We start from the raw sequence: 16,059 nt of genomic DNA, 5'->3' as shown, positions 1-16,059 counted from the left end.
GTTTATTCAACAGCGCACGATTTTTAGATCAAACGTGTCCCATGCGATAAATCTGTTGATCAATCCGATAGAAATACTGCTTGATCCTACAGTGTTGATTGACCGGCAAATTTTCGTACTGGATTATCTTGTAATATCACGCTGCGACATTTTACGATCCGAAGTTACGAACGAATCTGACATGTCACCATCATGACGGCAACGTAGATAACAAAAAGGTTACCGTATCTTCGGCTCACAGTTAGTTCGCTCGGATATCGATGCAATTAGTAAGTATATGTTATTTGGAGATGGCTGCGCGAGGGTCGGCAAACTTCGGTGAAATTTAACATTTCGGGCTAGTCCGTAAAAACCAGGCAGCGTGGTCCCGATTGTGGTCGCGCATCACACTCGCTGTATTGAATTTCGATTCCGCACACGAATTTCGGTCTTGATGCGTCTCGCGAGTAATTTTGTTTCGGCCTGCTGGAAGTGTAATACCGCGTCTCATTGGCTCTCATAGAATTAGATCATTTTACATCTCTCCGTGATAGATTGTCATTGATTAATTAATCTCGGATAGTACATTAATAATCGCATGTTCTCAAAAGCTCCCTGGAGAATCCGACAATTAATTATTTATCACGATAGGTTCTCCACCGAGATGCTATATGGGTGCGCATTTTGACAATCAATCATTTAAACTGTTCATTTCCGGTATTATGGAAAAAGTTGAAAAAAATAGGAAACGTGAAAGAAGTAAGAGCGGAGAATTATCGCCACCGGCGCGGCGCGGCGGTGTGGCAAGGGTTGGCGGATGTTGGCAGGTTTTCTACGTTGGAACAATGTCATCGGTAGAAGGAGAACCCCTCGTTAGCGAGATTCTCGACTGCTGAAGGGCCATACAAAGTCGGTGTGCGCGCACAGGAGACGTACGTGTGGGGTAGTGACCAACGAGCAACCCCCCCCAGAGCACGAAGGCGTCCAATCCGGGTGGCGAAGTGGGGATGAGTTAGAGCAAAAACAATCGGGGCTTGATCGATGGTCGCGAGGTATGGCGACGAGGATGTGAAGGCGAGTCGGAAGACATGATCGGTCGTATGCAAATTAAAGCGAGGACGCCGGGTTCCAAGCTGACTCGGAGGGAAGAACCGGAGGGTGCGAAGTCGAAGGGTGCAGGAGGGTGCGCGCAAGGGCTGCCTGCGCGGTGGTGTCAAGCAAACTTGAAGTAGCCGCACGCGTCCGTATTGTTTCTTGACCATCACACCACCCCACCGTCTCGCCTCCCACTCTCACCCCTTCGCTCTTTCCTTCGTTTCACGTCCCCTACTTTCGCAACTCCCTTAATCCTCCGCGATTTTTGCTATTTGCATTATATAGGCGTCGGAGGCCTTTGTTTGTTGAGCTATTGATCACATTTTCTCCCGTGGTATAATCAATCTTCACGCACACGTCCGCGGGCTTCTCATACTTACGTGTGTATACGCATAAGCTCTCTCTCTCTCTCTCTCTCTCTCTCTCTCTCTCTCCCACCCTTTCTCTTGCTCTCCCTCTCTCTCTCTCTCTCTCTCTCTCTCGCGCGCGCGCGCGCGCGCGCGTACCCTCTCGCACGTGTGCGTGCGAATGTATACATGGACGCGGTGACTCGAGTAACGCGGCTCCCCGATATCCATACACCGTGGCACATTAGAACCCCTTTTCGTATACGTACGTAGATTCGGTACAGGGACAAGATGGCCGTTTGCTTCGTATTAATTTCGTAGCCTGTCCGCCAATGATGCGTCGGTACGAGATCGTCATGGCCGTCGAAGCTCACGTTCTCGCTTTTCGTGGTTTCACGGCTCCCCCTCTCTCCCCCCCCTGCCCCTCACTTCTGTCGTATTATCGTTTCCACGCGAACGACGGGAACGCAAATATAAGTTGTCGTTTACGTTGAGATACTTTGATACCCTTTGATCTACGCCCATTACCTTGATGTGTCATTGACGGGGACAAACGTCGTAAAAATTGGGCTTGAACGGCTCGTTTGTTTGTTCGATTTACTTCTGTCGGATCGTGCGATTCGACTGGGATAGATTTGTCGATAACCATTCTCAACATTGGACACGATCACTTTCCGCTCCAAGAACATCTTGGGGTCGTCTGAACGTAACAAGGTCACTTGCAATTTCGCAACTAAAAGTATAAATTTTAACACACAAGGATCTTTGTACGTTCGGCTCTTGCCGTGTCAATCGGTTATTTATGTTTAGAAGTATGTCGAAAAGACAGGAGAGGGAGAGTTGCGTCTATAAGCATTTACAAAAGAGTAAGCCCTAATGATTGTATTTGATGCTAAGGAGCAACGACCCATAAAATCCGATGAATCTTCCATGCTCGAACGATCGCTGTGTCGTGCCGCTCGATCTACCAAACTTTATTCCCGATGGATTGTGCGCCGGACTTTTGCAGGACCTCGTTCGCGAGGACCGATATCAGCGTGTCGCGATAGAAAGATCTCATTTTTGCATGACGAAGGAAAGATCGCCGGTATCAATCCCTTTAGTGGCAAAGCACCCCTTTGGGCCGTAGAGGAGCTCTCTCCCATGGAGGTTCGCTCCTCTTCTCGCCACAGGAGAATGCCAATTAAAAGCTGGGGTCGGAAAGAAAGCCCAATCGATAGGAGGCGGCCAGCCTTTCTCTTTCTCGCTCCATCTCGCCGATTTTCATTCTCCTGCTCATTCTCCTTCCCTTTCACTCTGCCGACGCGGGTAGCTGAAGCAACCGAAGCGAAGGGTTGCCCAAACTGGGAAGTGGGAATTATGGGCAGGATTAATATGCAAGGACTGGATACGTGCGGTGGCAGGAGGTGGAGGAGACGGAGTAGGAGGAGGATGGGCGGCTAGGGGTTGCAGGAGGGTGGCGAAGCAACAAAAGGGGTCGAAGGGGAAGTATGGATAGAGAGAAAGGGGCTTTCCGTTTTCTATCTCCGTCAGCCCGACGTCGAGATAGCTGGCTCGGTCATTCGTCCTCTCTCCGTCTTCGCCCTCGTCTCTCTCTCTCTCTCTCTCTCCCTCTTTCTCTCTCTCTTTCTCTCTCCCTCTCTCTCTCTCTCTCTCTTTCTCTCCCTCGTTCTATCAGCTCGCATCTCATCCCCACCGCGCACTCCTTACAGGATACACGGCTAACGGACACCCCTATCGATTTTACAACTCGATATATGTGAATACCCACTTGTCTAATGACTGATCGGGCTTCGAGCTCAACCCTTTCCCTCACTCGAGCGTCCTCCCTCGAACCCCTTCGCGTTTCTGGCCGAGCTTCTCCGCCAGCCATCCTCCGCTGGTACGATACCACCCCACGGGGAGATGGAGAAAGAGAAAGGGGGGAGAGAGAGAGAGAGAGAGAGAGAGAGAAAGAGAAAGATAGCAGCGGTAGAAGGAAGAGGGCGCGGGAGAGAGAGTTGAGGCCGAATGTATCTCGCCTCATTACACCGACTACGTGCCTTTGGCCAACATCTCGCGTTGCATCGACGCGCAAACCCTCGCAAAAATCCGACAGAAAAGGCGCTCATCTACCCATCCCTATTGGGACATGGTATCTGACTTTTTTCTCGCCGTAGATGTAGAAAAAAAGCAGCGCGATACGGTCAACGACGATTTTCCCGTCGAGATATTCGTCGCCGGCGCGGGCGTGTGCATAAAGACACCTCAGCTACTTGCTTTGGCGTTTAACCGGTGCTTCTACGTGTCGCGTATGTGTCTCTGTTTGAACGATCTGTCGAGAAATACCCAAGTATCTTCCAACGGAAAACTGTACTTTCTCTCATTTGCGACTTGTTTTATCAAGAGAAGTTTTAATTATAGTTAAAGTAATTTTGCAAGTAATTTTATAACAAAAAGTAATTATTAAAAGTTTTATAAACTCATATATATATATATATATATATATATATATATGGTTCAAAATTTTCCCGCGAAATTAATTCGTTTGGCATTGACGTAACAATAACGCTTGAAATCGCGCGGGGAGTCGCGCGAATCAAGATCCTCGGAGGATCCCGGTAAGCAACCGAAGGCGATGTTTATCTTCGTGAGCTACGTATGACGGTGTGGAGAGTCGCGAAGGGATGAGAAAGCGACTGCTGCGGTAGCGAAGGGAGGCGGATAAGAGGGGTGTCGCCGGTCGTAACGTACCTCGGTACGAAGGGTAGAAGGCAAAATGTATGATATTTTATTTTAGCGTTCTTCTGGGCGCCGCTAGATAAGCCTCCGAGGATTTATGCTTATTACGAGCGAGCACCGGCGAGGGCACACTCTTTGCCGAAACCAGACCTATACATACGGTAGTACGCGATCCTCCGGCTCTCGCCCACCCTCTCCTACACCCTTCTCATACACCTTCCCTCGTCTCGCTCTCGCACCCCCTGATACATGCGGTTATGCGTAATATACATCAGATTATGAAAGCTAGTAATACCAGGTACACTCGACCATAGGATATTGCCTTTATAATGGAACGACATCTCGCGTTCGGTTTTAGTTATCCTGAGCCGCGGCATTGTTTGAAAAACTTGCATTATCAGGAATATGTATGTAGTCTTGCGCAAAGCGCGACTCCGCGCCAAGTTTTCCTTTTTCGTGGCTTTACGTTCGGAAGCTAGCTGGCGCGTATTCGAGACGGATGTAAAGTTCGTTCGCGTGTGTGCCGGCGTATTATGCGGCACACACACACACACACACACACATACGTGTGTGGACTGTCCATTATTAGATGATGGAAAATTATTAGCGCTCGTTTATTACTTGTAAAGCCGCGCTAATCAAACGTAAATCGAACCGTTCGCTGGAACGAATAAAACTGAATGGAATAAAATTACGCGTATTATCCTTCGTAGATTGTATCGGCACTCGCGGGGTTAATGATGTGTGCCGATGCGACTGTAAAGAGGCTAATGAGAATGAGATGTGTAGATCGAACGCGCGCTCTCTCTCTCTCTCTCTCTCTCTCTCTCTGTCTCTCTCTCTCTCTCTCTCTCTCTCTCTGTTCTTGCACAGCCAAGGGAAACGATTAAATCGTTACGGGCATAAATTATTTCCACAGCTGACCTAATAATTCCTCGATGTTTACAAAGGATTTAGCCATCTTCGGCACCTGCGCCGCTACGATCCGCGATCGAGCGGACCGCGCGCGGTGGCCACCGAAGAATTAATATTAACCGCGTCCGTCATTTCCCTCTCTCCCCCTTTCTCTCCCTCGTCGTCGCCCCTCCCTCCTCGTCTTTCCTTCGGCCTGTTCCTCTTTCTCTTCCCAACTCTTTCTCTGATTTGCATTACGAGGACTACGCGTTTATGAATACGTACGCCCACCCACACTCGACTTGCGGTGGCTCGGCAGAAGCCATATATTAGTCGGGGTATTCGCCGGAGAGAAATATTGAAACGAGAGAAACGGCCACGGACAGCCGGGCTGGAGATGGTAACAAGAGAGACATTGGAGAGGAAGACGTCCGAGTGTGTTCGTGTTACGTCCGATGAAATTTGCAATAATCGCACTTTTCTCTTTGCCCGCTTCCGGAAAGAACGATTAAAGATTCTAGATTGCCACTCGTATCAATCTTCCTGTCCCTCTCGCGCGCGTGCACGTGTGTGCGCATTCGAGTTTAAATCTTTTTACTGAGACACACACACACACACACACACACACACGCGCGCGCGCGCGTACACGCGTGTGCACAATTTTTCGAAACGCAGCAGCGAGGCTGAATGACCGCGTCGACATTATGTTGAGCGCAAATTTAAACGAGAACTTCCGCACGGCTGATATGTTCCAATTGAAATCACCGCAGTTTATTGACGGGTATCGAAAGTGTCAATGTCGCCGGCTTACTCACCGTCTGCGCGCGCGAACAGAGGAAGCTTACGGCGGTTGCGAACAATCTCTCTCCCTTCAGGAGAGACAGACAGAGAGAGAGAGAGAGAGAGAGGGAGGGAGGGAGAGAGAAAGAGAGAGAGAGAGAGAGAGAGAGAGAGAGAGAGAGAGAGAGAGAGAGAGAGAGAGAGAGAAGAGAGGAAAGAGAGGGGAAGAGAAAGAGAGATCATGAACGCGCGCTTGCGAGTATTGCGGGGGTCGCGAGTCGGGCATTTATTTCATAATCAGCAGCTTTCGAATCGCCGCCATTGTACGCGACAGCGCTTATTGACAGAAATGCTCGATAGGAAATGCTCAGCCGCTGGTCTCTGACATTTATGCGGTGGCTCTTCCTCCTCGGTGGGTGAGGGTGGATAGGCGATTCCGCGTGCGTCCGTACGCACACGTGTGTGCGTGCATGCGCGGTGCATGTGTCTGTGCGCTCGCACGAAGGTGCGAGCGCTTAACACCACAAGCAGCACGATAGGTCGAATCGCGGAGGGTGAGCAACGACAACCGCCGATCGGGCTGAAGCACACATTATTATCCATCGTCGGTGACATATATCGGTACGCGCGGGTGTGTGGGTGCGGCCCTATCCTAGCTGCATTGTCGCGCTGGCTAATGAGAAAGTTGCGAGTTTCGCCATTCCAGAACGAGGCAGCGCACTGTCGGGGAAATACCGAAACCCACGTTCCGATCGAAGGAACGTCTCGGGGCTCGCCGCGCGATGGCGGTTTCGCGAAAAGATAGGATCGCGACGATTATCCGCGTTCAGCGGATTTTGCGCAACTATTTGAGAGAAGGGATGTTTATAGAATGTTCCGTACGCGCGGATTATTAGCCGTTCGCGCGCGCGCGCGCGCGGCCGGTGACACGCGAAAGGAGACTCACGCGATAAATCGATCGGCCGGTCGCTCTTTATTGTTGAAACATTAAACTGCCGTGTTTTTTCTTGCTTTTTTCCCCAATTGTCGGCCGCGATTGCTTTTGATTGGCGAGATGGAAATTTTAATAAAATCGCTCGTCGGTGTAAATTTGCGATGAGCAATGATGAAAATGCGAAACATGAAACTTGCTCTGGAAAGTAGATTAACGTGACGATATACATGTACGCAAAATTACGGCTGGAAACAATAACTTATTCGGCTGCATCCAGCTCGACACGGGGCAAAGGTGTTCAGCTAGCACGAACGTGGAGGCGCTTCTTCGCGCGATCTAATTGGTGGAAGCGAAGGGAGAAACTTCGACGTAAAAACACCGAGCGATATCGAACGTACGTGTCCGCCGGTGTATGGTTCCACGTATGATACGTGTCGTTACTCAACCCCTTCGGTCTTTTCCAACAGAAACCCCCTTCCCCGATATATTGCGCGCGAGAGCCGTCCCAGCCCACCCTGCCCCCGGTTTACCCCATCGTGGGGCCCGGCAATGCAAATCTCTTTTTCTCCGCGCGCGCCTCGGTTTTATATGGTGCTGTCTCTCCTCTCTCGCTCGGAAACCTCTTCCTCCCTTACGCGGTCGACCACTCTTTCCGCCTATCGTTCCTTCTCCCTCCTCCTCCGCCTCCACCTCCTCCTCCTTCTCCTCCTCCTCCTCCTCCTCCTCCTCCTCCTCCTCCTCCTCCTCCTCCTCCTCCTCCTCCTCCTCCTCCTCCTCCTCCTGCTTTTCCTCCTCCTCTTCCTCATCCTCTTCCTCCACCTCTGCCCCGCGTCCTGTCGCTCCTTCGCCGTTACCATCCTTTCGTACGTAGTCTCTCCCTCTTTCTGTCCTGCTCGCTTTCTCTGCCTTTCTCTTTCTCTCGCCCGCCGTCCCTCACAGTCGACCACCCTCTTCGTCTTCCTCATTTCCACCGCGCGCACCCCCACCCCCGTCCCTTTCCACTCGGCAACACCACCGACACCGCCACCGTCGCGGCCAATACAATCGCCGCCACGCCACCCTTCCTTCACGGCGTCGCTCGCCGCGTACCGGCTCTCTTTTTGTCATTGTGGCTTATTCGATATATTGTCCACGGCGGTTCGCACGGAGGCGCGGCTGTCCCGGGGGCGCCGGGAGATATTAGAGACAAATGACGGCGAAAGAAAAAAATCGCCTACACGGGAACCGATCCTTGTGCCGGCGTCTAGGCGTTTTTAATGTTCGTTCCGGGAGCGGGCATTTGAACCCTGCTGACACTCGACGTACGACTAGTCGGCCAGATTTCTGTAATATACGTCTTCGTGCAGATGCGACGGCCGCTGCGAAATACTTGTGCGATTTCACCGTCGAATAACGCGGATGACTATTTTATCGATTTGTTGCCTCCATTCAGCGAGTGCTTCGCGGATCATCAAGAACCGCTTTGAACCGCTTCGACAATGACAACTCGAAGTTATCAAAGCGCGTCATCGCGATGGATATTACGTCACCCTGCTCATTACGGACGTACTTTTGTCGATGATAAGAGTGACTCGGAATTTATTTGTTAATTGACACATTTTTATGCGTAAAAATTAAAAAAAGGATATATATATCTATATATGAAAAAGGATATGTATATTAAATATATGTATGTATATATAATGTATGTGTATATTCCCTGATCGGAAGCTCTCCCCGTCTATTTCCATCTTTCGTATCCGAACGAAGACTACAGTCCGACCGTCGGGAGGGATCGATTTGGTCATTAAATAAGCCGTTTCGTAAGATAGCCGCGTATGTCTGGATATCGACAAAACTTTAGACCGCGACCGTATCAATCATCGTGACAAAATTATTGCAGCCGGCGTCACCCTTCCTTCGCGACACTGCGACACCGCGCACTGACTCTTTTTATTATTGTGGCTTATTCCATGCATCGTCCGTGGCGGTACCTACGAAGGCGCGGCTGTCCCAGGGGCGCCGAGAGATATTGGAGACAAATGACACTGCAACAAATGCGTGGGCGAGAGACGACCCTACAGACACGGAACCTTGGCGGTCGGTTATGGCTTTTGACTAATGTATCGGTTTTAAGAAATCGCACGCCTCTAATTGTACACGTTGTCCGAGCCACGGCGGCTCGTTAATGACGTGTCGTGTGCATTATTTTCCTTAGATCTCAAACTCATTCAGTACACGCGTGGGAGACTTTTGGATTTATATATTTCACACCGATGGGTATCGTTACGTGACCGAGAAAATATCAAGTTTCGGATATTATTTAATTAAACGCCTGAAAGCGGCGGTACGTTTCACGACGACGAGTGAAGTGAAAATCCGAACGAGCGAAAGTGGACATTTCAAATATCCGCCACCTGACTGATGTTTCATCGTTGAAAATCATCTGTTGCCTTCATCTTTACAATTAGATACTTCGGTACACCGATTCGCTCGGACAGAAAGAATGTATATGTGTGGGGGGGGGGAGAGAGAGAGAGAGCGAGAGAGAGAGAGAGAGAGAGAGAGAGAGAGAGCGAGGTTCTCCACGGAGGGCGGCGATGGGCTCTAAGGGTTGCCTCGCACACCGAATGTTGAATTTTATCACTGGCGCGCGATCTCCCCCAAGACTGTGGCGCTCCGAGAAGAGACGCGAGGGGGTGTTGTTGCGGATAGGTTGGTTTCGACCGAGTCCGCCGAGATGGAGGCCGTTCTCGAGTCGCGAGGAAAGGGGGGGCTGCAACGCAAGCGGCACAGGCTAATGAACTTCTCATTGATTGGTTAAAATTTCGTTAATACTCTGACGTGTGCTTCCATGCCTCGTGCCAGTTCCTCCACCAACACAAACACCAGCATGCAAACCGCCCCGACACAGCCTAGCAGCAGTTCTCTGCAACCCGTTCCTCCTCCTGGTGGAAATTCACCTCTTCCTACCGGCACTTCCACCCGCACCTCCGCCGCCCTGGCCGACCACCCTCGTCTCACTCTCAGAAAGGGTGAGTTTCGAAGGGTAGCCCCACGTTAGTTAGGCCTCTCCGCGGCGGTATAGCAGGAACAGCACCCACCACCACCATCACCTTTTATGACTGGTGGAAACTAACGAAATTTCCCTATCGGCGATCAATCCTCCTCCCGCCCGTGCGAACCCTTTTCATTGATCTGCCGGTCGCCTCCGCGCGCTCGCTGAGGTAGCGCAACCCCTTATCGTAACACCCTTCTGACCGAGCAACAGAGTCCCCTCTGAGCTCACCGCCGTCGAAACGTCTCCTCGTCACTCCAAGCTTCGTTTCTGCCCTCGCCTCTTTTTCTCTTCCACTCTTTGCCTCGCCTCGCCTCGCCTCGCCTCGCCTCGCCTCACCTCGCTCCCTTGCACCCCGTATACCCACCGCTGCGTTCACTCGAAATATTACCGTCGTCCGAGTGTGTCCCCCCTATGCTCGATGAAGGGTGGTGGCGGAAGGACGGAGGAAAGGGCCGAGGAGGGGGGGGGGGTTATATAGCGAGGGTGAGAGGAAGACAGAAGAGAGAAGGAGAGGAGAAAAAGAGCCGGCTTCGACGGCAATGACGAATCTCTAATTTTAATATCGCTCCAGTTCGCTTTGAAGTGCCCTCGTTAAGCTGGACACACACAAGGAGGATCGACCGTACCGTCGGCCGCCCACGCGCGCGGATTTTTTATCCCGGCGGGACATCAAACCCGGCTCGGTCACACGTGTTGCGGACGCGGCTTAACCTCGGGAATCACGTGTCAGGGAAGGTTCAGTTATATATCCATTACAGTCTAGTATGAACACACGCGTACAATTTCTCCGGTTGTACAGTCCACTTTCCGTCTATGCGTGCGTATGCGTGCGCGCATACGCAGATTAAGAAATTTCTATCGAGAGCCAATCAATCATGCCGGTCATCGAGTTCCGCCGTTGTCATCGGAGTTGCCGTGAAATCAAAAGAAATTCAGCTTAGGGTTGTCATCGCGGAGCTCTGGCACGGGGCGACCGGGAGGATGCGATGAGAATTACTCGCGCGCGACAAAAGATCACGCTGGATTTTCATCAGTCACAATCGCAGCGCGAACCATCGTCCTTTGTGATTAACAGCGTGTACGCGTTCTCGTTATCCTTGTTCAATAAAACTGTCCGCTGCCTCAACGCGATATCCTCTTTATCATATCGCGGGAGTTTGCAGCTTTAAAACGGAAAGTTCTTTCAGGCCGATGTTATCTATTCGCGGTTCGGAGTGCCGATAATCGCTAAATTAACTTTGAATACCTGACGCCGCGTAACCTTTCATCCGCCTGCGTAGACACGTTTTAACAACAAACTGATACCACGAGGAACGATATTCAATGCTCTTTCAGTAACGAGGATCGTGTATCAGCAAATCGCCGCTTCGAGTCTCCTCCCTCGAGCTTCCCATAATTGCACATCGTACACATTTCGAAATGTGGATGAGTGCGTGCGCGCCACGAATACGTATGTACGTGAATGGATTTTCTATGCCACCGTTAAATCTGCTCGCATTCATTTCACCACGGGAACTGACGCTTGAAAAATCACTGATGCCCAACTTGATCGCTCTCAATTAGATTACGCGTTTAAAGGCGTCGCGGAAAGGATACCAAGCAGATGAATATCCGTCGACGATAAATAAATTTATCAATTCACACCGATTGCGTCGATTGTATCGTGTACTCGCGATACGCACGCGAAGCAAGATGAAAAGAAATGCCGTAAGACAATGGCAGTGGAGGAGAAGTATCCCCTGCATAATAAATTAACAACGGAAAACGGGGAGCCATATTCGGATCGTCGTATCGTATCGTGATTTGTTCACCAGACTCAATCCGATTACACTCGTGATCTCTCCGCTCCGTTCTGCAATTTTGAGTAGCTTTTCTTTATTAAATGCTTCATTCATTTCTAAACTGTTTTCTCGTTTCGCGAAAGCGACTACAACACCGGCGATATTGCGGAATCGTAACGAACGAGAACGTACAGAAGGGTACAAAGGGGCGCAACGATATCGCACGCGATATGCACTATAATATCGTTAACAAATCTCTCCAATTTTGTTGAAAAATTCGTCGCGTGCGAATCTCCATCGCACATATCCCCACATCCCCACGTCCCCGTCCATGTCGGAACTAATTTCAGGTCAAGGTTAACGCGCGAAGAACCCTGGTCTTGAAATTCATTAAGTCCTTAAAACCCTGAAAGAATCTACAGTGGGTCGTGGCGCTCTCTGATAAGCGCGCAGTTGGGCTTCTGAGAGGGATGGTGATATTGTAGCGGAAGAGAGAGAGAGAGAGAAAGAGAGAGAGAGAGAGAGAGAGAGAGAGACTGAGAAAAAGAGAGGCGAGGAATAACAAAAAGAAGAAGAGAAGGTGGAAAGTATAGAGACTCGCAACCCCTAACCTCGGACAACGCCGAGTTATAGAGAAACGGAGCGAAGGAGATACAGGGATGGACAGAGACAGACAAAGAGAGAGAGAGAGAGAGAGAGAGAAGGGGGAGAGAGAGAGAAGGGGGAGGAGAGAGAAAGAGTGTATAAAAGAGGGAAGGGGGAGAGAGAAAGAGTGTATAAAAGAGGGAAGGGGGAGAGAGAAAGAGAGAGAGGGAGAAAGAGAACATGGGACAGAAAGAGGTAAATCTGCAGAAGAAGCGCCGCAGGGTTGGGAAACGGCGGAGGAAGAGGAGGGAGGAGCGGGATGAGACTACGGCGTGAGAAGGAACGCGTCGGAGGGTCGAAAGAAGTTTCTGACCTGCTTACGGTGTATGCGAGCCCAGGAGTTCCCGCTACTTCACAAGAGTTTCCGAAGTGGCAAAGCAGACACCACCTACCCTCTCTCTAACCCAGTCCTCCCTATTTCGCTCTCTTGTCCAACCTCCTATCCTCCTTACAACCGCTGTTGCATCCGCGTTCTCTACCACGTTCATGCTGCTGCTGCTGCTGCTGCTGCTACTACCGCTGTTGCTGCTGCTGCTACTGCTGCTGTTGCTGTTGGGGTGTTGCACGCTGTTTATCCCTTTCGTGGGGGCGCGCGGGCTTTACTTTCATTTGACGGTGAAAGTGAACGCAGCCACGTCCCTTGGAGAGCTACCGCGTCGTTTAACTGGGACGCTGAACCGCAACTTCAATGCGTATGCGTGAGGCATAGACCGTGTGTATGTGTGTGTGTGTGTGTGTGTGTGTATGTGTGTGTTGCGTGTATGTCTAAATTGCAACGTAGTTTACGTCTTTGAAGACGCAAGTTAAAAGTCGCGCGAAGCGGAGAGCTGAGGAAATTTCGCGTTGCTGGAAAGTCGCGAAACGTCAGGCACTGAAGAATCTGAAGCGTCGCGACCACGTTCGAAGCTCGAAGGAACTTCACGATTGTACATTCCACTAGGACCCGGCGCGCGCACGCTTTATCTCTTCATTAACATCAGGCTAGATCCCCGCTGCTATTAGACTCGCAACACCTCGAAATAGATCGCGCAACGTTATGCCTAGCCTTACCTCGCCTTGTGTATTCATTGTCTATAAACGCCGTATCGATTTGTTGGCGTCTTAAGACTCGCCGGCTGCTCCTCGAACAATAAAAACTTAAAGCCGTTTGACGACAAAAGAGTCGCGAACGAGGCATGTCTGCGCGCGGCATCGTCGATCACTGCCTCGATCTCAGATGATTATCGCAATTAATTTCTACCAGGCTCGCGCGCGCACCCAAGAAGGAAACACGCGCCTCTCTCGGACTGGAGCGCATTGGCCGTGTTGAGCGGTGATTAATTAGAGGCGGTAGACGCGGGACACGCGACTTTTAGCCGGTTTTGCATCGATCAACCAGCCAGCTTCTATCGTCGAACCCATCGTCTTTGCCTTCCTCGTGCCTTACTTGATACCTTCGCGATTTTCTCTCCTCTGCCTGCACCTGGGACTATGCAGGATCACTTGTTCATGCGGCGTGTTCGGCTCATGCACGACGTTACTTGAACGCGCGCGATTGAATCGCTATGCGTCTCAAATTACACGCGTGAAATGAAATTTCGTACGGGCTTGTATTTTCCTAGCTGGGCGTATTGCGGTAAGAAAGAAGAAGAATAAGCCGAAAGGTAGAAATTTTCGTTTATAAGGACACCGGTGCACTGTGTCTGAATAATGTGAGGACGCGTTATTGTCACAAGGGAATCACGTATAGGCAGATTCGAGAGAGGTAACCGCGAAGATATCGAGACTATGGGATCGAGAAAGCCAATCGAGGACGATTAAATCGGCCGTCGCGCGCGCGCGCGAAAGCCTTCCTCCATCGAAACCGATCGCGGTGGCGACGTTCCTGATCAGTCGGTGAATGAGAGCCAAGCAAGTCAGAAGCCCGCATCGGAGCTTTCGTCTGTACCTAGGCTACGCGCAGCGGAGAGAAGGAGGAGGAGGAGGTGGTGCAGGAGGTGCAGGAGGATGAGAATGAGGATGTGGGTGGCAGGGAGGTAGAAGTGGTGGTGGCGGTCGCGCGCTATGGTGGTGGAAGGAAGAAGGTGGGGTGAGTGAGAGAATGAGAACGAGACGGGGCGAGAGACAAGACCGGCGAGCGAGAGAAAGGAAGCGAGAGAGGATGCGATATAGGAGGTACTAGGCGCCTGTAGTCTCATCTCGCTCGGTATCTTACGCCGATACCTAGCTCTCACTCCGTTCTAACCCTTTGCTGGGCGATTCATCCATCCCCTTCTCTCTTTATTTGAGTATAATTATTGATTATTGGACGACGGAAGGCCGGCTACTCTAGGACATGGAGGAGGTAGGGTTGGTGTAGGTACCAACGTTCGAGAGGGTTGGCTGGAGGTTGAAGAACGGTAGGAGGGTGATTAAGCTATATGCCTGGCATATCCCACCCCTTGGTATCACCCTTTCCTCCCCCTCCCGCCGCGCCCCTCATGCGTCCTCTTGCTACGTTCGCCTTTCACTCACCCCTTCTTGCCCGCCATCCGTTCTTCCGATACCACGAGGCTGCTGTCTCTCTCGGTCTTTCTGTACTGACAATTAGACTGATAGGTATATCTTAGTCTGCTATCGATTTGATTCCACCCTATCGTGTAGGGTGCACCCGCACACCCGGGCAAAATTTACATCGTGTATGCTACAACGACGTCGATCGCGATGCCGTCCTACAGCAGCCACCCTCTCCCGCTTCTCAACCCGCCGGTGCCTGCCACCCTCGTTCCACCCACTCCCGTTACCCTTCTCTCGCACTCGTCCGTGTCCACCACCCCTCCGCCTTTGAATCCCTCTTCGAAGCAGCCTTCGATTATAACCGAAACCCCCGCGCGCTACGTCCGTATAGCGCCAATACATCCGCCTTCCAAGGGGTTGATTAGTGCATTACCACTCGAACTCGTTCCATCGCCACCCCTCGCGAGAGCGTCGCCACCCCGCCACGATCGACGAGGGAACCCCGGCGTTTCAGTACGCTTGCTACGAGTTTGCATGGAATTTTGCGGATCTGCGTTCTTTTTCTTTCTCTTTTTTTTTTTGCCGACCGTTCTTCGCTTCTTTCGCCTCCTCGACTTTCGATATTTCGCTGATTTTGGGCTTCGCCTGGGAACACTTCGTGTCTGTTTGTACGTGCGTGTTTGAGAGTCGCTAATACATTTCTAATTCTCTGCGTGCGGTCTGTTGACCAAATTTTCGTGCTCGTCAACTGGCAGCGCGCACGCACCTGTGGACTCACCTGTAACAAAAAGCAAGAAACACGTAATTAGTCCCAGCCAATTGGCGAGATGTGTGCTACTGTTTCATTACATTATTATTTGATGTGTATTAGCCGATATGTTTTAGCCGATGAGACGTAGAACTGTCTATGAGCTAATTGATAATTTCCGTTGACGATTGCGGCACATTTATTTATGATTATTTCATCACATTTTACATAATTACGCATCCTTCGAATGTCCATATGACTTTGTCGCCGAACGACACCGGGCCGGCGTATCGCGATTGCGAAACAGTTTGCTTCGAGGTGGACCACCGGAGTGAAACGCCGAGTAGCGATCAGCGGACGCTGTCGATTATTAAAATCCGCTCGAGAGCGGGTATCGACGCTCGGCCGCTCGCGTAGGCGTTCCTATTAATTGTCGAATAATTAACGAAGTTAATCGACAGCTCGACGAGTGTCGACGAGTTTCAGCCCACAAAATCATTCTACACCTCTCCCGCCCTACCGTCACAGAGACATCACCTTCATATCATTATATGGTGCCGCTAATGAAATTTTCATAGGGTCGAAATATCGATGCGTCGACCCGGATGAATTGTATCGGT

General features: G+C 50.8%; 1 protein-coding gene across 4 annotated transcripts in view; it reads right to left on the bottom strand.

Moving 5' to 3' along the window:
- cut (homeobox protein, cut) overlaps positions 1-16,059 on the bottom strand; it is a 147,776-nt gene that overhangs the window by 19,395 nt on the left and 112,322 nt on the right. The window lies entirely within an intron of this gene.

The sequence above is a fragment of the Harpegnathos saltator genome, unplaced genomic scaffold, assembly GCF_003227715.2.
Source record: "Harpegnathos saltator strain DR-91 unplaced genomic scaffold, Hsal_v8.6 scaffold101, whole genome shotgun sequence".
Lineage (NCBI taxonomy): Eukaryota > Metazoa > Arthropoda > Insecta > Hymenoptera > Formicidae > Harpegnathos > Harpegnathos saltator.
The sequence above is the reverse complement of the archived record's forward strand: the minus strand, read 5'-3'. Positions and strand labels throughout refer to the sequence as shown.